Raw genomic sequence first — 23,489 nt, forward strand, 5'->3', positions numbered from 1 at the left:
TTTCTTTATGAAGAATTGGAGGATGGTGATCTGGGACAAACTCCGCCTAAGTTGTGCCGTGTACGGTTCGAGTTTGCAAAAGGAACGATTGTGGGTCCCGACGTTGAAAGAGCGGTAGCGACGCTACTTTCGTTTAGGAACGAGTTTCCTTCTCGGTCGTTGTTTGAGCCTGATCCTTCTGTTAGGAGGAAAGTGAGACAATACCCAATGAGAGAAGTTCCTCCTGTATGGAAGGAAGCAGTTCAGGATGATGCCGCTCATAATATTGCTGCTGTACCAGCACACTTTCAGCGTGTTTGGGTACATGTTCCGTGGAAGCGAGCTGAAGTTCTGGCTCTGAAACAGACTTTGCCTGATCCTCGTAAAAATCCTGCAGGGTACTATAAAGAATTATCACAGACTGCGGACTCATGTGTCATGAATCTAGCTGATATAGACATGTTGTTTGGAAATGTGGTCCCACAACCTTTATGGGGTTTGATTCGGCACGCGGACCATGCGCAGGAGTTAGGTGATACCTGGGTCAATATTAGTGCCGCGGATGCGCGACAAGTTGGTGGTGCTAAACCGGAGCCTGTAGTTGCAGAACTTCCTGGTAGGATCATTACCTACATGAAGACTTTAATGCCTGCTATGCGAATAAACTGGGACAAATTGTCTGCATGTAAGCAAAAGAAAGATGAAACTGTGTCCGATTTCTTCACTAGGTTTGAAGAAACATTTATTGACCACAGTGGTCAAGACATGAGTACTGAAGGTGGTCAACGGTTGTTTGTTGATAAGTTCGTGCATAATTTGCTTCCCGAGTTATGTACCAAGTTGAAGGATTCCGAGAGTTCGTGGGCTGTTTCCTCATCGGCACAGATATTGGCTACTGCACAATACTATGAAAATAGGGATAAGGATGAGAAGGATAGGGCAGACAAAAAGACCAAAGAGCTAAAGACGAAGGTCCTTTTACAGCAAGCGTATCCGCCCGTAGTAACCAGCGTGACTATCAGCAGCCTCAGCAGTTTCAGCGAAACTCGCAAGGGTTCGAGCCTCTTCAACAACGTTTTCCTGTAGGCCCTAATCAATGTGCATACTGCAAAGAAGAGGGTCATTTTAAAAGTAGTTGCCCTGTTTTGTCGAAGCGTGTGAATGGTGTTACTAGCGTAAGAGGTCGGAATGTTCCACAAGCTCCTAGAGGTAGAAGACGTGGAGGGTTCCCCCAGAACCCACGTTCTTTTCCCCCACAAAATTCAATGAATAGTTTTGATCATTAGAATAACGCGTCTGGTAGGACGACTCAGTACTATGCTGATGACTACTATGTCGAAGGTGAGAATATGGAGGGTAATGATTGCTAGGACAGCCATAGACAAAGAGAGGGAGTCGTTTCAGTTCCAGTAGATCAGAGTGGACCTTATGTTGAAGTGATTACATCAGGTGTGTCAGAACCTTTTCTGTTGGATACTGGTGCTACAAAGAGTTCTATTATGCACTCTAAACTCCCTGGCGCACCTTTGTCTGGCGAGACGAATGTTTCAGTAGGTTTTTCTGGCGCCCCGGTTAGGAACCCGATTTCTAGTCCTATGTCTCTTTCTGTTGGACCTTGTGAATTCGAAGCACCCCTAATTCTGACGACAGGTTGTGGTGAGAACTTATTGGGACTGGATCTGTTGAAAAGATTGTATGCGACGTTGTATTGTTCTCCGTCGGGAGTACAACTCACATTGGGTAAGAGAGTGGTCTCCAGATGCATTTGTCAAAGGATAAACTTCCGACAGAATTGTCGTCTCTTCCTGATAGACTGTGGGCTACTGGTCCTAATGATGTGGGTCTTCTGGAAATACCGCCATATGTTGTGACGTTGAAAGCAAATGTTAAAATGCCATGTATTCCCCAATACAAGATCTCTAGTGAAGGTGAAAGAGCGTTGCTAGCGATCATTCATGACCTGATTGAGAAAGATGTAATTGAAGAAACAAGAGGTAATGTGTGCAATAGTCCGGTTTTGCCTGTTCTAAAAAGAACTGATTCTTCACAACCACCTGTATATAGGTTCGTGATCGATCTTCGCGAGGTGAATAAGATTGTAGTTCCGCAATTTCCTGTTGTTCCAGACATTACTGCCTTACTGACATGATTCCAGCTTCAGCCACGTGGTTTTCGGCGATTGATTTGAAGAATGCTTTCTTCAGCATCCTGATTGCCGAGGAGAGTAGGGATATCTTTGGCTTCTCTTTAGGAGGCCAAAGCTTCCGGTTTAAGAGAGCTCCTCAAGGCTATTGCGAGAGTCCTTCTATCTATAGTCAGGCTTTAAAAACACAGCTTGATACGATTGCTTTACCTAATGGTGCTGCTCTTCTCCAGTACGTCGACGATTTATTAGTCTCTGCTGATACTGAGAAGATTTGTAAGGAAGCTACCTTGCTGTTGTTGCGTTATTTGTCGGATTTCCATCACAAACTGTCTCTTTCGAAGTTGCAGTATTGTCGACAAGAAGTGACCTACTTAGGTCCTCTCTTGTCGAAGGAGGGAAGAAGACTGACTCCAGAACGAATTCAAGCAATTGCGAAAATGAGTGTGCCTACTACACAAAGAGAAGTGCGTACTTTCTTGGGTATTACGTCATATTGCAGACAATGGATACCGAATTTTTCTTTGCTGGCCAAACCTCTGGTGGCATTAACTTGTAAAGATACACCAAATCCCCTCCCGTGGTCTGACGACTGTCAGAGAAGTTTTTCTGAATTGCGCGATGCACTATGTTCGGCTCCTGTGTTGGGTACTCCCGACTACAGTAAGCCTTTTACGCTTTATGTTCACGAGAGAGAGGGATGCGCGTTGTCAGTGTTGACACAGCCTTTTGGGGACAAGCAGCGTCCATGCGCGTATTTCTCGTTGACCTTGGATCCGGTAGCTAGAGCGTTGCCGAGTTGTTTGAGAGCCACAGCGGCAGCAGCTGTTTCTATTCGACAGTCTGCTGGGTTAGTGATGAATAACATGTTGATTGTAATGGTTCCACATGCAGTGGATACCTTGTTAAATAAGACTAAGACACAGCACTTAACTAGTGCTCGACTGTCCGGTTATGAGTTGACACTTTTAGCGAGTCATGTGCACATAAAGAGATGCAACACGTTGAATCCAGCTACGTTGTTGCCGATTGTAGCAGAGACAGATGTTTCTGAACAGCATGATTGCTTTCTCAGGACAGAGGAGGAAACGAAAGGGAGAGTGGATCTTAGGGACACTCCTCTTGAGAAGTGTGATGGTACCTTATGGGTGGATGGTTCATGCTTCAAGCTTCCAAATGGTGATACAACTGCGGCATATGCTGTCACGACTTTACAGATGGTTGTTGAAGCTGCACGTATCCCACATAATTCAGCTCAAGCAGCAGAGCTGATTGCACTTACGAGAGCGTGTGTATTATCAAAAGGAAAGAAAGTGACCATATATACTGACAGCCAGTATGCGTTTGGTGTGGCTCATAGTTTTGGACGATTGTGGAAGGAACGTGGTTTCCTCACTTCTCATGGAACCAAAATTCGGCATGGTCAGTTGGTGAATGAGCTTCTTGAATCACTTACTTTGCCGTTGCAAGTTGGGATTGTGAAATGCAGTGGACATAAGAAGGTTACTGACGACGTTGGTCGCGGTAATGCGTTTGCTGATGAGGTTGCGAAAGAAACAGCGAGGGATGTGATGAGTCGAATGTATGTTGCAGGGCCTGCAAGATGGATTGGTGACGTTGGAATGTGTGAAGATACAATAGAGAGTGTGAAGTCTATCCAAGCTGAAGCTACAGAGAAAGAATTGAGTGTGTGGAGAGAGAGTACGGGTAAATTAGACGCGAATGGTTGTTGGGTTTAGTTGTCGGAACATCAGCGATGGTTGCTACCCGATGCGTACGTGCTTGCAGTGGTTACAATGGCGCATGGAATGGCTCATATCAGTGTGAAAGGGATCTGTAAGTTGTTGGCTCCAGTATGGCACAATTCTGGAATTCCTAAGTGTGCAGAGAATGTGGTCAAGAATTGTATGGTTTGCCTGAAATACAATCCTGGCAAGGGAACTCCAACTCCAGCTGGTCATTTTGCGCCTCCGACGTATCCGTTCGAGGTTTTGCAGCTAGATTTCATCCACATGGAGAGATGCAACAACCTAAAATACGTACTCGTGGTTGTTTGTGCCTTCTCAAGATGGGTAGAAGCTTACCCCCTAAAAGATAATACTGCCTTGTCCACAGCTAAAGCACTTGTTAAGGAGTTTTTCCCTAGATTTGGTTTGCCGAGAATGGTCTGGAGTGATAATGGGAGTGAATTTGTGGGTCAAGTGATGAAGAAAGTGTGTGAAGGGTTAGGAATCCGCCAAAAATTCCACGCTGCAAATCACCCCCAATCAGCTGGTCTAGTTGAGTGCTATAATGGCACCCTCAAATTGAAGTTGGCCAAGATACAAGCGAGCTCTGGTCTTAAATGGCCTGATGCTTTGCCATTAGCACTTTTATCGACAAGGATGACTGTACATTCACGAGTGGGACTTAGTCCATATGAGATCGTTTTTGGTCGCCCGGCAAATATATGGGGAGTGCCGAGGCCGACAAAATTCTGTGAGATTGAACACCCTGTACTGCTTGATTACTTGTATGACTTGACGGCTAAATTGCCTGTCTTACACCAACAGGTTCATGATATGCTGCCTCAGGCTTCTGAAGATCCAGGGCATGCAATCGATCCTGGATCGTGGATACTAATCAAGAACTTTCAGCGGACAAAAAACGATCAGCCCCGCTGGATCGGCCCCTACTTGGTGCTTTTGTCCACGAGAACTGCAGTACGAGCACAAGGGAAGAAAAACTGGATCCACGGCGTACATTGTAAGAGGGTTCCTTTACCTCTGCCGTACGACCAGTGGGTCCAGGAGGGCATTCCTGATTCTGAGACTGAAACTGTGCCTCGTTTTCTGCCTTTTAGCGATGCACGTTTAATGGGGACAAGTTCTGAGCGTGAAAGCGATGATCTTCTGCAAAAGGCTGTGCCACCGTCAGTTCGATTGGACACTACCGAGCCTGAACTCTTATTCCAAGACCAGACGTTACCTGGGAAAAGCCGTTATAATTTGAGATCAAGAATCATGGACAAATAAAAAATTCTTTTGCTATTTTTTAAAACTCAGCTCTCCCATCTGAGAAACTGTTTTGATCGATTTTTGTTTTTCGAGCCGCCATCCGGGCTCAGCTGTAGGGTCGCGGCGTCAAGTCTTTGGAGTGCAAGCCGAAGACACAAGGTCGACGGTTCTGGTTGGTCCTAGGGCGTTCCCTGGACTGACAGACACATTCCTTAGCACGGAACACCCTACCTCCGCGAGCAGCAAGGTTAGAGGATGAAGTTTTTCGAGATGGAGAGACCTGTTGAAGAAACAAACTTTAGGGCCAAAATATGTGAAATAATGAGTAGAAGATGCTTTTTAATTTTGTGCGTTTTCATGTTGCTTAGCTTAATTATGTTCTTAATGGGATATGTTATATTCTCTTTTCAAGTGGCGTTTGCACCCACTACACAACCCACACCTTCTTCTACTGTTTCTTCGCATTCTTTTCATCCTCTGCCTGAACATGAGACCGTTAGAAGATTGGAATTCGTTAATAACTCTTTCGTTCAGCTTCTGCACCAACATCAATTAGTAGTGAACACGACTAACTGTTGGGTGTGTGGTCTTATGCCTCATACTACTGATAAAGGTATTCCTTATCTAGTCCTGCCATTTAGCTACAATGGTTCTGTATGGGCATACAGAACGATGTTTATCTATGCTCGTGAAGTCCACCCCCTACGTTCTGTGAAGGATAATCCAAAGAATAGTGCTCTAGTTAAGGGAATAGTCGATATGATTAAGGGAGCTAGTTCCTATGAGACTATCCCGAGAGATGAGACACTAGCGTATATTGGATGGAACGTGACCGGATATGGAGCTAGTCTGAGCAAGCGAAAAGATCCTCTCCGATTTGGATTGTACCCCATCAGGGTCATCTATGTCTGCAAGGTAATGGCAAGAATCCAAGAGCTCAGTTAGGGAAGAGTATCTGCACTGAGACGTATGCTTTTGCGTCCCCGACTTCCCCATCGTTCCTAGCAGCTAAGGGTACCTATTTCATCTGTTATGATAGAGCGTACACATGGTTGCCCCCTGATTTCTCGGGCACATGTTTTGTCTCGTTCCTGTTGCCTCCCACCTACACAGCTGCGGCAGATTACCACAAGACAAGAGTTGTTAGAGGTGTCTTCAGTAAGGAAGATACTGCAGGACAAGAATTCGGAGATTTCTTGAGGGGTATTCTGCCATTTTGAGGACCTATGGTTAACAGCAGGAACATACGGCAATTGATGAGAGTGGTTGAGTCCACCGTAGTTGAAACTGCCGGCGCCCTTAGTAACTTGACTGCTGAGCTCCAGTCGGATCGTCTTATGACTCGCCAAAACAGAGTTGCGTTAGATGTCATACTGCAGATCAAGGTGGGGTATGTAAAGTGATCCAATCAAGTTGCTGTGTTTTCATTCCAGACAATGCTCCGACAGTGTACCAGGCCATTTCCAAACTGCATAAAATCTCCGAATCTATACACGTGGGTAAAGGAGATTGGTCGTTGATGGGATGGTTCTGGGAACTGCTATCCACGTGGGGATGGAAGATTCTGATGGTAATTGGGGTGATCTTAGCCATCCTTTTCCTGCTCTGTCTTTGTGTACAGTGTGCTCCTGCTATATGTGGTCTCTGTGCTACATCGTGTGTAAGGAAACCCCTATCAAGAGACGTGCTAAGCAATAGGATGATGCTACAGCAACATCTTGATGATCTGATGAGTATAGACCTGGACTCAGACTGACATGGGTTTAGGTTATTGCCTATGTAAGGGCAAACGGAGGGTCTGAGGTACTGAAATTCTGAACCTTGTTATAAAAGTCGTCGTATCATGACGATTTTGGTATCAGCAGACCGAATATGGCGAGTGCAAGATGTATGAGTATTTTCGTCATATTCGATTGACGAGATCACCATGAAATCAGGGAGTCCGTTCTGAACCCTCAGGTTCCATCTTGCGTACGGCAGCCATTTTGTGGTTGCCCTCACATAGGCCGGTGACAGCGGCCGAACGAGTCTCCAAGCACACGTACACCTTAGCTGTCTTCTGAATGACCTGAGCGAGCGACCCGCTTGCCTGAAGCTAAACTTGTTGAACCAGTCCCTTTCCCGGTAGCTGATCAAGATTACGGATCGAGACACAAAACACCATCGAACCTTTTATTGCACATAACTATGTCTTATCTTACTCACACCTGTCTCTGCTCCTTTCTTTATGATGCGTTTACGATGGGGATGTGCCCGTTTTTATGGTGGGTTCGATCGACCTGTCTGATGAAGAATGTTGGGTTTGACCAATAATTGATTATGGGCTGGACAAACTGAAAAATGGGCTTGTCATCATGATCCTGCCTTTACTTTTGTGAAAACATGTTAGTGGTCAACTGTAAATTAGGAACATTCGCCTGAAGCATAATATTTGGTATAAAAAGGGATGACTGTTTTTTGTAGACGAGCAGTCTCCTGAGAACATACACCGTGTTTTACTTCTAGGACCTCTGTTACAAGCTGCAGCTAATAAAATTGATCTTTGACGTCACCAAGAAGTACCCCGTGTCTCTGTACTCTAAGACAGGTGGACCCGGAGATTAGGGCGTTTCCCCTGGCGCCGTTGGGTCTTAAATAACCCGGTTCTTCATGACGACTGACTGCCAAGTGCTGTGACCAGTCGTGGGACCGGAGAATTATTCTGCGGATGAAGTTAAATTTTATGAATAAAGATGGTCTAAATGTAACATGTCTAGAAATCGTGAGAATGAGTTAAGAAACAAACCCTGGGAATGGATGTAGAACAATAAATTAACGGAATCATAGGGGAAGTTACAGTGGTGTGATAATGCCACACCCCAAGCCCACCAATCCACTTGCGAGTTACATGAGAGTTTGCAACAAATGTGGGAAAGACATGTAAGTTTTAGGGTATAATTGGGGTGTCTTTAGGGGTGTGGTTTATGCTTAGGCTGGCAGGAGAGAAAGAGGGGAGATGCAACGCTGTCCGTCGGTTTGCAGAGAGGCCTAGCTGTTCCTGATCTGTCCTGTTTCCTGTCCTTTTAATCTTGTTCCCTGATTCAATTTTGGGGGACCACCCCCATCACATAGGCCGAAGGGGTGGTTTTCTACAGGCTGTTAGGTTTGTATTTAGTCTGAGTCTTTCTTAAAATGAAGTTATAAATGTATTTTGTATTCTGAATCTTTGTCTCTTCACCTATCCACCCCATCAATGATACATTGATACATATTATTTCAGATGAAACTTTTGTCTCTTCATCTATCCCCTCTGTTAGGTGTATTTTGTTTTGCATTTGAATTTTGCTGAAACTTTTGTCCTTAATCTATCCACTCCATCAAGAATAATGTCATTGACCGTACGATGAGTTTGTATTCATTTGAATTATTGGTGCTCACTCTCTCCCTTTGTGAATTCGTTATTTGCATTTTGTGACAGTATGCATTGAGCATTTTCAAACTTTATTAAGATAAAGCCTTATTAACTTTACCGAGAGTCTGCGATTATTTAACTGACTGAATTGTATGTTAGAGAGTAGTATCAATACAATCAACTATTCAACTAATTGGACCATCGACCAAGTGGAAGGAAAATGTATGTAAAGGTTAGGTATGAGCCAAAAGATGTCACATTTGAACCTATGAGAAGAAAATAATTTAACGAACATATAAATTGACCCCAGCGCATCAGGGATTCTACTTCATTGTAGTATGATATTATTGAGTCTTCATCCCTGATCAATTATTTGTGTTGCGCTGGATCACCGTCGATTGGGGGAAGGGTAGCAGTTGTTGAGTATAGGGCTCTGATAGTTGAATAAATGATGGCGTTAAATACAGTAAACTAATGTTGTTCACTTTTCATCAATAAAAATAGCTGGTTCACTGTCTTTTGTAACCCTTTTGTGCTGGAGGTAGTTGCTTATCAGCTGGTTTGCCTACCTAAGTATCACTGGTATACATATATATATATATATATATATATATTCCAGCTACCAGTACACCAGGTAGTTAGGCACTCAGTCGGCGGGTGCTGCCTCGCGGTGATGTGCCGCGATACAAATCAACGCTCCAAATTCTCGCCAAATCCTCGGAAAAGAAAGGCAGCACACCAGGGACACTCCAGTTTTTCACGAAAGCTTTATTAGCAAGACAGACGCGTTTCGGGAAAGCTCCCTTCCTCAGTGTCTAAACATACACGCGGCGCCATTTTAAGGAGGGCAGTTCATCAAAATAAACGAGGGGTATCGCGTAACGCAATAACGTGGGCGCCATATTGAAAGTATAATACTTTCATCGTGTAACGCACATAGCAGTAATTTTACATTCATACTGTCAACAAAATGCTAATGCATACATTTCTACATCAATTGTGTCACCTTGACAAATATCTTGCCGTGGATTGGCAAAGCAACCCACTTGGGTTGCATGTCCCTCTAAATTTCAGATAATTAGCCTAAAACCTTACAAAGTTATTATGTTGAGATGCAAAGTGGATGGACTATAGATGGTACTGGCATCCACACTTTCTCATTAGTCTTGTCATTTTATGCATTAAATACACACATTTCCCCTTCATTTTTGTTCAAGCAGTGAAGCAATTTACATATTCAAAATAGTGAACGAACAATTCAGAAAACTCTTTGATCGTAGATATTACAGGGACAGTCTGAACTTGAACCTGTGAATATACATATAATTCATCATTCCCCAATCTACACACCAAGGTGCACCGCCAATTCTTCTCCGCTATTCAGGCAATCAGGGACCTTAGTTTGCAAATCTACTATGCACCTGTACTCCAATCTGCGGAGTCTCTGCATTCTATCTCCGCCTCTCGGACTCTCAGGTACATAGTCCAGACAGAAATATTGGAGTAAATTTCTGTCACTTTTGTGTTTTAATGCAAAGTGCCTAGCCACTGGATAGGAAAAGTCCTTATTTACGATGGCCCGTATATGTTCGAGAATCCTAAGCTTCACTGAATTAATGGTGCTCCCTACATACTTCAGATTACAAGGACATTTGAGGCAGTAAACATCATAAGTGGTGTGACATGACATGAATTTGTTGATTTTCTTCACTCCCCTGCAACACTTTACCTAGTAGGACAATATCCTTCTCTTGAGCTTTACAACTACCACACGGGAAGAATCCCCTTGCCTCCTGTATTGACCCTGTTTTTTTAACCACTGGTTCAAGATGACTATGCACCAGATGGTCTCGCAGAGAACGGGCTTTTCTAAAGGTGATCAGGGGTGCGGGAGGTACATCCGAGCCAATAATGCTGTCCATTTTTAAGATATGCCAATGTCTCTTCGTGATGGATCTCAACCAGGTAGAATCACGTGAAAAAGTGGTAATGAGCCTAAATTTTCAGTTATCTTGAGTGTTTTTCAGTTTCTTATTAAACAGATCCCTCCTGGGTATAGATTCTACCCTAGTTAATGCATTTTGAAGGAGTTCCACCTTGTAGCCACTAGCCAGGAATCTATCAAAGCTGTCTTTGGCCGCTGCATCAAAATCGCTGCTCATCGAGCAGTTACGTTTTAGTAGGAGGAACTCCCCATAAGGGATACTGTTGATTAGGCTACAGGGGTGGCTACTTGACGCATGAAGGGTACTGTTGCCAGCCGTTGGCTTTCTATAAAGAGCTGTCCTGATCTTCCCGTCCACTATTTCTACATTGAGATCCAAGTAATTAGCTGTCACTTTACTTACATGGCCAGTGAATTTTAGATTGTTGCTGTTGTTATTAAGAACTCCAATGTACAGTTCGGCTTCCACTATGGTACCATTCCAGACCAAAAACAGGTCATCTATGTATCTAAGCCAAGATACAATATTCCGTGACCATCCTTCATTCTCTGAGGCCCAGGCTACCTGCTCTTCCCACCAGCCCACAAATAAATTTACATAGCTGGGGGCGAAGCAGGAGCCCATCGCCGTGCAAAAGACCTGTCTAAAGACATTATCCTGGAAAAGAAAGATGTTATTGTGAAGACAGAATTCGATAAGTTCTAATAACATCGCATTATGCTTTGCCAGTTTTAATGGTCGTTTTTTTTTAAAAAACTCGACCGCTCGAAGGCCTTGCGTGTGTTCTATACACGTGTAGAGACTTGTTATGTCTAGTGTAATCAAACAGTACGTAGGTTGCCAGTCCACTTTTTCTATGTTTTCAATGAAGTCCTTGGTATCCTTGATGTATGATTTGAGGTTAAGCACAGATTCAAACAAAAAATGGTCTAAGAATTTTGAAAGGTTCTCCGTCAGGCCACCCATAGAGGAGACTATGGGCCGCCCAGGTGGTTTGTCCTTATTCTTATGAACCTTTGGTAGTTGGTAGAATTTGGGAAGTATAGGATTGATGGTCTTTAGGAATAGATATTCATCCAAGTCAAGCATAAGTTTGTCATGCCATTTTTTCAACAAACTATGCAGTTGTTCGATACTTTTGAAATACACAGTCCTAGAAGAGAGTTGATAACATTCTTTATCTCCTAATTGGCGCATGGCCTCCTCCACATATTGTTCCCGGGAGAGGAGAACGACATTGCCTCCCTTATCAGATGGTTTGCAAATAATGGAAGTATCTTCTGCCAAACTTCTGACCGCCAGACGTAGTGCCTTAGTTAAATTATCGCGACTCTTCTTGGGATTTTTGTTGTCTCTGTAATTCATCAGCTCCCTGATGACTAAATCCGAGAAGGTGTCTATGGCATCTGGAGGCATTAGTGGTAAGAACTTAGAGACGGGTTTCAGACCATTGCTAGGTGCATCTTGTTCAATTTCCACAGATGAAAGTCTCTCAGTTAATGTCATAGATGCCCTTGGATTTTCCATAGGGAGACCCTGTCGTAGATCTTCTAGTAGCTCCAGTGCTGTCAGGTCGTTCACATTAACACCTTGGCTGCTGATGATATTTTCCTCCTGTGCTGGGCCATAAGGTTAATGGGTGTGGTCATGACGAGCTCAGCTCGTCATGAGCACACGAGAGGTGTACCTCATGACGAGCTGAGCTCGTCATGAGCACCCAAGGGGTTAAGAAGATCTTTGCATGTCATCAGTGATGTCCTTTGAGATGTCATCAGTGATTTCACTGACCATGTCATGAATGATGTAATATGTGACATCATCAGCAGGGGATTGCGGGCGCGCGAGATATAGTTAGTACGACTAACTATAACGGAGGAATTTCAATAGCTTTGTACGAGTGAAATGTCCAGCTAAGTATAACACCCCTAAAACCTACCATTTTTTCAGTGAATTTCAAAGGTTTTTTAAATGCTAATTCCCAACTATATCAGGCCTGAAACCTTTGTTTTTTTCAGTGAATTTTGAAGGTTTTGTAAATGACAATTTTTAAATGTATTAATTGTTATATTTTTTTTATACTGATTTACTACATTTTGCAAACTATTTATTTTTAGATATGTTATTTTTTAAATTACATTGTAATTACATTATACATTACATTACAAAATATACTTTCTTAAAATGAATTACTTTAGTTTAAATACTTTGCAAATAGGCAATACACTTTTAAGCACAGTAGTTACAGTTGGTACAATGGGCAACACAATTTCAAACACAAAGCAACATTGGCCTCAATGTGTTTTTCCAGTTAAATGCAATTAGTTACTTTATGGATTACTTTTCTAACCACAGGACTGGATCCTAGATTCAGTCCTTGGACATCTCCTGTAAACGGTTGAGTAAAAGTGTTTTAGTTAAATTAGTGATTTTTAAGGAATATTATTGTATTTTGAAAGTTGGCACTTTTCACATAGAATCACCAATGTTATGCTAGGGAGGAAATTCACTTAGCAGGTAAGTAGTGTTATCATTACTTTTTCTTACTCAGTGGTGGATCCTGGTTCCAGCACTGGTGCATCTCCTGTAAACAGTTGAAAGAATGTGTTTAAGTCATAGAGGCGATTTTTTAGGAATATTTTTAGTTTGTGGAAATAGACACAAACTTTTCTGGTAAAAACCAGACAATGGATTCCTATGGAAGGAAATTTAAGTTACTGGTAAGTATGGTTAGATTCACTTTTCAGGATCAGTACTGGGCTCAAAGATGCAGCACTGAGGTCTCTCCTGATAACAGGTGAGTAAATCGGAATTCGTAGTTCGGCTGATTTTAGAGGAATTTTTTAAAGGTCCAAAACTCCACACAGAAGAATTTCCAAGTGAAACCAGTCAATGTTAGCCTATGGAAGAATTTCAAGTTACTGTAAGTATGGTTAGAATTACTTTTCAGGATCAGTAGTGGGCTGAAAGATGCAGCACTGAGGTCTCTCCTGATAACAGGTGAGTAAATCTGAATTCGTAGTTCGGCTGATTTTTTAGGAATTTTTTAAAGTTCTAAAACTCCACACTTAGAAGAATTTCTAAGTGAAACCAGTCAATGTTAGCCTATGGAAGAAAATTCAAGTTACTGTAAGTATGGTTAGAATTACTTTTCAGGATCAGTGGTGGGATGAAAGATGCAGCACTGAGGTGTCTTCTGAATTCGTAGTTCGGCTGATTTTACAGGAATATTTGTACGTTTCAAAAATAGACACTTAGAAACTTTTCTGGTGAAAACCACACAATAGATTTCTATGGAAGGAAATACAAGTTACTGGTAAGTACGCTTAGATTTACTTTTCAGTGTCTGTACTGGGCTCAAAGATGCAGCACTGACGTCTCTCGTGATAACAGGTGAGTAAATCGGAATTCGTAGTTCCACTGATTTTAGAGGAATATTGTGCTCAATAGTGAAGGAAGGGGGTGGGGCCTGAGGTGACATGTGTGCAAACACGCCCTGTGGCGCGTTTTAGATTGGGGAATTATTTCCTCTTCAATCCTGAGGTCCCCTGTGAGCCAACTAGCCCACCAGGTATCTCCAGTATGCGCCAGGGAGCTGTGTTGCAGAGAGGTATTCAGAGGGCACGCCCCTTTTTACAACACTCTGCAACCCAGCTCCGTGGCGCTTAATGGCTATGGCCTGCAGCGCAGTTGGCGTATTGGTGGTGCTGCTCCATACCACTGCTGTGCTTCTGTTGCACATCGGAGACTAAATCGTTCTGGTGTCAACCTGGATAACATTTATTAATCTTGTTTTTGTCCATGTTAGTCCTATGTGAGCACACCAGGAACCTTTCAGAGCAGCCCATGAGTCAGTACGTGAGAAAACAGCAGAAGCATATGACAGGCGTTCTATGCAAAAAATATATATTTTTAAATGATGTTTGAACTGCAAAGTATTTTCTCGACTTCTTAGAGATGGGGGAACCATTCATTAGATTCACTGTGCAAAGTTGCGGATGGCTACCCATCCTGCCAGACTAACTCTTATAATCTGGACCCATGGTTGATTTTTCGAATGGAAGGCTCTATATGGTAGAAATCGTTTCAATTAATTCTGGAGAAATACTTGGCATAGACACCAAAAAGGAGATTGAACCAGACACTGTGATTTTTTTTAAATGCAGTTCATCATGAGAAACCAGTGCAAGCTTTTCCTGTGCACAGACAAGTAGTCATGTGAAATCTGATCAGAGGTTCTGTTGCATTCTGAAGGTGTCGAGAATCTTTCTGCACGCAGACACTCGCTGTGACTCCAATACCGGTCAGCACTCTGTTATTGGAAACTCTACATCATTAAATATAACATAACAACTTCTGTCCATTATAATAAATGTGAACACCAGCGGAGCCCGGCAGCTTTTCCTGCCCATGTCCTGGGCCGTCTGGATCCATACCAAGCCGGGGCTACTAAAGCATCCATCTTCGTGCAGCCATCTTTCGAAAACTTAAAACGCTGTACTCTCATCGCCTCTCAAAATATGAATGCAGTATTCTCCAATTATGAGATTTCCACCACCTCCATTCAAACAAGATAGTCAGATGAATTACTTCCAGATTGTGTTTACTGAGACGGAATCCTGAAGAAGGCTTCGCCGAAAAGCGCATAGTGCCAGCATGCCGCCGTTTTTTCTTTATCACATTATATTATAAATTCCTATACGATGAATGAAATTATTGTTTAGAAACTTTCAGAAATTATTTCATTCATTCCATCAATCTATTTCGACATTTATTTGAAATATGTATTCACTGAATATCTGAGATTACCAACAACAATGTACGACATATTTTATGGATATTTGTGAAGTATTTTTGTATTTATTCTTGATGAACATATGTTATCCTATGGAAACTTCATGTATTTTTAAACAAAAGTTAACAAAAAAGTAAAAAATATATTTTTCTATTCAATAAACTAGACAATGATATTGTCAGTATGCAATTGTGTATATGTTTTTGTAAAACCTTTTGATGGATTTGGGTTTTCAGTCCATTTGGCACAATACTTTCATTGCCTCGCCTAGGCTTCTTTCCTCCAATTGCATTCTAAAGTTGCTGCATTTTCTCAGATTCCTGAGATCACTTACGTAACTAATAAGGGTGCCTATGAAAATGAGCAATTTAAGATTAGACTTTTTATTTTTATTTAAATAATAATTTAATCCAAAACCTATTTAATGCCCCTATTATGCCTTCTAGGGATGAGTCCAGGCCGACTTGATGTCATCTGACAACTTTATCCTGGTGGTGCTGACACCAATGCTCAGAGGGTGAGTGCATAACTGTTGCTTCCTTGGGGTCTTGACTAGAGACCCTGTTGTCTTGTGAGGAATATTCACATGCCCATGGCTCTTTGTGGAGGGTCACTGCTCCTGTCCGGAGCTGACTGGTGGTGACTGGCTGTCGAGCGCTAGGGACAATCCCACCTCCTGAGCACTTCTTCGATTTTCACTTGGATTTCTCGTCCTCTCTAAGTCAGGCCATCCACTTTGCTCCATGCCACGGAGAGTCTTTGGCCCTTTCCTGGAATGCCGCTGATTGGACTGCTGCTCCCTTCCGGAGCCTAGCCTGGTACTATTGGGCAATGTTTCGAGCTGTGAGCTCCCCCTGACTCTGGCAAGGCTGCGACATCTGGTCCTGTAGGTTTATGGTGGCTCTGTAACCCAGTGGAACAGCTGGCTCTAATAATGTGCAGATCGCTGGGTTGCTGAGCTCGAGCTCTGCCTGCTAGAATTGTAGATCTCTCCTCTTGGTTTTTGGCGATTGACTAGTCTTGACTGGAGCACTGCCCTGTATCTACCGTGGACTCCCCGTGAACTCTCGGTTCCCTGGCTTGGTTTGCCTTCCTCATTCACGTCACTGTTTATGCCTGACCCTCTGCACTGTGGTTGTTTTGGGTTCCATTGCTGTTGGTGCACACTTTCTGGATTTGCCCTCTATCTTGAGGTCTCCATCTCCCCTTCCCCACACGTGGGCCCCTCTTCAAAATGGCGACCATATCATCCTGCAAATAATTGACATAGGAATGTTCCCAGATCTTCCTCTGACATTTCAATTTGCACTGGAATGACCCAAATGACCTTGAACTGAACAGTCTCAAAACCTTCCTAGTTGACCTCAACCCGAACCAATTCTGCAACATCTCCATCCACATCTTGGGTGCGACCTTGGACTTAATCATTGCTAAGACCAATTCCATTTAACTTGAATCGATCATCCTGTGTGACTGGACTGACCACCACTGCATCACCATCTGCATCATAGAATCTTGGATTACAAAAAGGCTGAACCAAACTAAAGAAACCCAGACACCAGAAAAGGTTCATGCTAAACACAAACCTGTATGAAATGCTGCTATCCCTTAGCAACAATACCCTGCCTCCTCCCATTGACATGTCACATGTCCATGACCTCACAGATCATTACAACAATTCCATATTGAACATTCTAGATGCAAATGCCCCCTTACGACTAAAAAGAATGTCCACCAAAGACTCCAAACCATGGTTCAACGGTAACCTAAATACAGGTACAATCTCAGGCTAGCTGAACTATCAAGGAGATGCTCACTGTCCCTTGAACACCGTAAGCTCCTGAGATGGACGAGGAGCATTTACAATAAATGCATCAGAGGTGCAAAAGCAAATATCTTCAGAAACCAACTTGATAGAGCCAGAAGTCGCCCAACAATGCTGTTCAAAATATTCATACTGCAATACAATAGTTATCCCATCCTTTCCCCAACGGAGTCCAGCCCTCAGCCAAACTGTGAGGAATTTTCCTCCTTCTTCCTTGAAAAGATGAAAAAGATTGAAAATGATCTATAGGAAGCTGGCTTTGCACAAACTGTACCAAAATAAGGTATAGTGTGCACAGAGTCCAGAGAGTCCCCAGAGGTACAGAAGAGGCTAAATTAGGTAAGTACTAACAGCTCTCTTTGTGGTAGTGTGGACGAGCAGTTAGACTTATCCAGAGAGTATGTTTAGCATTTATTGTATTCACTTCAATCAAGATGGATGCACACACTCAGAAACTGAATCCACACTAATTGGGTAAATATTAAAAAAGTATACTTGTATTTTATTTCTGGAACCAAGCAGGACTTGGTACAGGTAGGTAAAATATACTTTCAATTGTAGACCTTTACACAGAAATGCAATTGAGGATGGATTTGCAATTGTTACAGGTTTGTATCGTTTTAAAATGCAGTTTGAATTACACAGTAATTACTTTCAGATTACTTTTTAGTTACTTTTGGATTACTTTGAGTACTGGGGTGGTATGCCTAGATACCACACCAATACATTGTAAAACTTTTCTATACTTTGCAGATTAGTTCTCTTTTCTATATACATACATCAATTGAACACAATATTTTAGGCTGCCAAAATCTCTTAACATGGGTTCCTATGGGAGAAAAAGTGTTAGCAATTTCTCAGGTAAGTGCACAACCTACGAGTGGGAGTTTTGGGGGTTAGGAATAAGGTTCCCCAAGGTCTAATTGGGCACTCAAATTGCACCACCAGAGGCACTGGAGCGGCCGAGTGCAGAGTGCAGGGGCCCAATGTTAGCCAATAAGGCTAAGGGGGCCTTTGGTTACGGAATACTGATGAGCAGGCCACTCTGGTGTGGAAGCAAAGCTCCTAGGGTTAAAGTCAGCACTGCAGGGGCCAACGACCAGCACAGGAGCTGCCCCACCAGCGGCACAGGGGCAGCCAGGTGCAGGGTGCATAAAGGACATCGGGGACCCTGTGCTTTTCAATAGAGACCTTTGTTTCTGCAATGTTGCTACAGGCTCGGGCAGGGAGACTTCCTGAAGGCGACCACCAGCTAGAGAGGTCAATTGAGTTCTTGAGGGATGGCTGGACACCATTGGTTGGGCCACCCAAGGATGTGGGGCATCGGGTGCAGGGGTGTCTTCTGGTGTCTGTTTTTCTTACCAGCACCGTTTGCGGGGTGGTCGGTCCTTCAGGTTGAAGCTGCAGGCCTCGTCTTGAAGCTTGAGGGAGGTCAAGGATTACCACATGCCAGGTCAGGATCGCTGGGGAGACATTCTTGCGGTGTTGGATCATTCAAACTTGGGCTGTGGTTAACGGGTGCAGAGTGTTGCAGAATCGCGGAGTCGCCAAAATCTGGATTCTGTGGCTGAGTCTTTGCTTGAGTAAATCCGGTGCTCACGGGAGACAGAGTCTGTAAGATTGTTCCAGGGTAGGTCCTCTGGGCTCTGGAGGTCGCTGGGTACTGGACTGACTGGGGTTCTTGCTGTAAGCAGGTCGTAGATGGGACAGGCTGGTAGGGCTGTGGCCAAAGCAGTTGGTGTCCTCTTCTTCTTCCTAGGTCAGCACAGCTCTTCGGTCCTTCTTCTTTCTTCTCCTAATCCGAGGAGGCAAGGTTCAGGGTTGCCCCTAAATGCTATATTTAGGGGTGTTTAAAGAGGTGTGTAGGTCAGGACCAATGGGTCCCTTCCTTGGGGTGGGTACACCCCCTATTATGCCAACCTCCAGTGGGAGGGAGTATTAGTCTTTCCCTAATTGGCTGAGTCCCCCATCTTCAAGATGGAGGGGACTGAGATATGTGTTTCACCTCACCTCCCCCACCTGAGGGGTAGAGTTGGCAAAGGTAGGACACCTCTGCTTGTTTTTCCCACTGATTCTCCCACCCAAAGCGGGTTCCAGAACCTGTGGGAGTCAGTTACTGAGGGCAGCAAAAGGCAGGGACAACTTCCAAAGGTGGTAGGACATTGACGCTTTCCCTTTTGTGGAACCAGCCCATCCTGGGGGACAGACGCATGACACGTCTGCCCAGGATGGGCTTGGTTTCTGGATCCAGAGAGAGGAGGCTCTCTACCCAGGGGTCCAGAAACCTGTCTGATGGTGGCTAATGGCAGGCAGCCATTCAGAAACCACACCAGGGCTGGTGATTTTCAGGGGGCTTCTCTAAGATTCCCTCTGAGTGCATGTTACATTAAATCTAACACTGGCATCAATGTGGGTTTAATGTGCTGAGTTTGCTACCAAACTTCCTAGTTTTTAGTAAAACCATTATGGAGCTGTGGAGTTTGTAATGACCAACTCCCAAACCATATACTCTTCATGGCTTTACTAAACTTACAATGTATAAGAATGGGCTTAGACACAGTATGGGCACAGGGTTCCTGCCACTGTACCCTCACCTTAGGCTAGTGCACCCTGCTAGAGTAGTGACTTACCTAGTCCAAAGGCAGTGGGTTGCAGGCATGGCACACAGGGAGGAGTGCCATGTCGACTCTTCACTTTTCTCTGCAATGGCAGTGTGTGGGTGTTAAGGTTTAGGGCTTCCAAGGGTGGCATAATAGGTGCTGCAGCTCTTAGAGGCATTCTCCGGTCACAGTGCCCTTGGTACCCATGGTACCATTTACAAGCTGCTTACCTGTGGCCAGAGATGTGCCAATTGTGGGTACAAAGATAGTCTTGGGAAAAAACACAGGCCCTGGGAACCAGGGGCTAGATGTAGGTAAATGATATTTACCGATTCATAAATACCGAATTTTACCGATTCGGTATTTATGAATCGGTAAATATGAAGGGGGGAGATGTAGGTATTTCCAGATGTGGAAATACCGAATCGTTAAAATTCGGTATTTACCGATTTGGTAAATACCGAATCGGTATTTCCTATTGATTCCTATGGGCTGTGAAGCCCATAGGAATCAATGGGAAATACCGATTCGGTAATTACCGAATCGGTAAATACCGATTCCAGCAAGGGTGCAGGGGGTGCCACTTTGACACCCTCTGGCACCCCAAAAATAGGCATGTGCGCCATGTGGCACACAGACATGCCCTAAGGGCATGTCTGTCTGTCACATGGCTAGGTGTGCATGCACACATGTGCATACACACCTGGATTCAGTATTTTAACACCCAATTGGATTGGGTGGTAAAATACCGAATTTGTAGGGCCTTTGGGACTCAGAAGAGTCCCACCTACATCTGGGATTTACCGAATCGGTAAAAATAACGATTCGGTATTTTACAGAATCGGTAAATTTACAGAATCGGTAAATTTACCGAATCTGTAAAATTATGCCCATACATGCCGATTCTTAAATACCGGTCGTTAACGGCCGAAATCGGCCGTTACCGACCGGTATTTAGGCTCCTACATCTGGCCCCAGATCATCAGGGACCCAGGGTACATCAAGCCAGTTTGCATCAGTTGTCAGGCAAAACATGAGGGTAACCATGCATAAAAGGACACTTTCCTACATGATCTGCACACAGTAATGAACCACCTTACAGTCATACTCCTTATCAACCCACTCCCCCACTTCCCTGCCATGGAGCCTCCTTTTCTCGTAGGATATATCCCCCCCAAAAATATTGCCTCTTGGAACCAATTAAACACCTTTGACGATATCACCATACTCAATATTCCTACAGCACTGAAACCCTCAAACCACTACAGTGATCCTCCACCTTCGAATTTCTTCAAAGAGATGAAGAAGTCTATACTCCCACTATGGACCAAGTTAGTAAATGCCTCCCTACCTCAAGGTGTGATTCCATATTGCCTAAAGTCGGGGCAGGTAACCCCTATTCTGAAAAAACCCTCGGCGGATCACGAAGGCCTAAATAACTTCTGTCCAATCAATAACATTCCAACTCAGGCGAAGCTTCACAAGAAATCGGTCCATGTCCAACTATGTAACCATATAGATCAATTCCATTTCCTAGACCAATTCCAATCTGGCTTTCGCCAGGGTCACAGCACTGAAATGGCCCTTACACACATAATTTACGACGTGCTAAAAATGCTGGCTGAGAACAAATCTTGACTTCTAATCCTCCTCGACCTCTCGTCAACTGTCAAGCATGACAACCTCCTAGAAATACTGGAATGCAGGATGGAACTCTCTGGGTCAGTGTTAAAATTGTTCGCCTCATTTCCCCACAACAGAACAAAAGAATCAAGGTCAATCAGTTTGTGTGCAATTCCACTCCGATCACACTAGGGTTTCCACAGGGGTCAACACTAACCCACTCTCTTCAACATGTTCAACGACAGACAGAAACAAGCATTGGCAAAGCCTATAGGGCTCGCCTTTGGAACCTACTGCTTTGCAAATGGTTTAGCTATATGGCACAGACTACCCAATGGTGTGCTTCATGGCATGCCTGAAGAATTTTGTCAAAAGTAAAAAGCTTTTGACTTGACCAGCAAAGTCATTTTGTAGGTGCGTGAACCACGCATGCACAGGCCTACAATAAAGTGCAGGCACTTTTTTTTTTATTTACCGATCTGAGCTGGGTCAGTAACTAAAAAGAAAAGGAAAAACCAGTGAAAGCGTTCTTATTTTTTTAAGACAGGTGTGGGAAGCAAAATGGGGAAGAATCAACATGGGGGGCACAACACTGGGACAAGGGGAGGAAGAAACACAGGCCAGAGAGCAAGCTTTTAAAAAGGTTGGGGGAAGCAACACGGAGGTGGAAGCAACATGGGCCATAGGTGGGAGCCAAAGCAGCATGGGGGATGAATGGAAGAAGCAACAGGGGTGCATGGGTGGGTGAAGCAACATGGGGGACAAGGGGAAGAAGCAAAACTGGGCAAGAGGGTGAATTTTTAAAGTTGGTAGAGGAAGCAACATGGGGACGGCAGCAACATGGAGCACTTGTGGAGGCCACAGCACACAGTGGATGAGAGATTGAAGCAGCAGGGGTGCTTGGGTGGGAAGCAACATGGGGCTTGGGTGGGGAATAAAGCAGCAAAAGAGGGTAACGTTGAGCTGGCACAGATAAAGCACACAGGGGAAAAGGCAAAGCAGAGGAAGTCGCGTAGAAGCACACAGCCAGACAGAGGAATACAGAGTATGGCGTGGGGGAGAGAAACACAGAAGTTTCTTTTTAAAACATTTATGATCAGCTGGATCAGGGCACAATACTCTTGAAAGCCCTTAAGAAAGCGTGAAAATGAATGTACTTTCATAGAGTGCTTAAACAAAAAGAAAAAGTGGTACCTGAAAAAGAAAGCAGTGGGAGGACATAGTAGTGTGTCATTGCTCCATGGGTGGGACAAAGACAAGAAGAGGAAGTAAAGCCTATGCAGTTAATGAATAAGAAACAAGCAAATTAAGGCAACAATGAAGTCAACCAATGGTAAGCAGTGGGCAGCGTCTGCACCCTCAGTAAGATAACATTGCGTTTCATAACAGAGCACATGCGCTGTTCAGGCAAAACGTAATGGGGGACAAGAAGGGAGGAAAATAAATTGCTTATGTGAGATCCATACCATGCTGGGATACATATGGACATGCTAGTCACCCAGCAGTAAAAACTTCATCACTATATGTGCTACCCTGATTCCCCTCTTCATCACATTGTGTGATACTGAGCATAGTACCTCAACTCTCTTATTAATCCACAGTAAGAGTAAAGGTCATACATGAATAGACATGAGCAGCTATTAAGATTCCCTTTATAGCAGCATGTTTAATCATGCTCACTGTACATTGTAGTTGAGGGTCCACTCAACAGCATGTCAGGACATTAGTCATGAATGTGATAGGGCCTGTATGTCAGAAAAAAAGGTGCTTATGCAGACCAACAAATGTTACCTGTGACGGAGGATGGGCTGCAAGTCTTTGTTACGGAACATGGGTAGAGGGAGAGCAATATTGTCAGAAAGATGGAGCGAAAGAGAACGAGAGGATGAGGCAGGAAACACAAAAAAGTGAGGGCGATAGAAAGATGGGAAACGCCTCAAAAAGTATGCTAGGCAGAAAAAACTGAGGGAGGGACTGAAACTGAGAAAATGATTGAAGAGGGTGGAAGAGACAGAAAGAGGGAAAGACACCTGGCACTATGCAATAGATGTTTTTTCATAAAGAATATATGATCGCGCTTAAGACTGCCTCATAAAATTACATCAACCGTGCAAGCTGCTGACAACTGTGCAAATCACTGTTAGCGCATGTATCAGAATTATTAGTTTTCTGGTAAAATCTGACCGTCAGACTC

The 23,489-nt window shown here is 43.8% G+C and overlaps 1 protein-coding gene across 4 annotated transcripts in view; it reads right to left on the bottom strand.

Moving 5' to 3' along the window:
- LOC144784431 (multidrug resistance-associated protein 1-like) overlaps positions 1 to 23,489 on the bottom strand; it is a 1,265,484-nt gene that overhangs the window by 974,891 nt on the left and 267,104 nt on the right. The window lies entirely within an intron of this gene.

This window comes from Lissotriton helveticus, chromosome 10, assembly GCF_964261635.1.
Source record: "Lissotriton helveticus chromosome 10, aLisHel1.1, whole genome shotgun sequence".
Classification (NCBI taxonomy): Eukaryota; Metazoa; Chordata; class Amphibia; order Caudata; family Salamandridae; genus Lissotriton; species Lissotriton helveticus.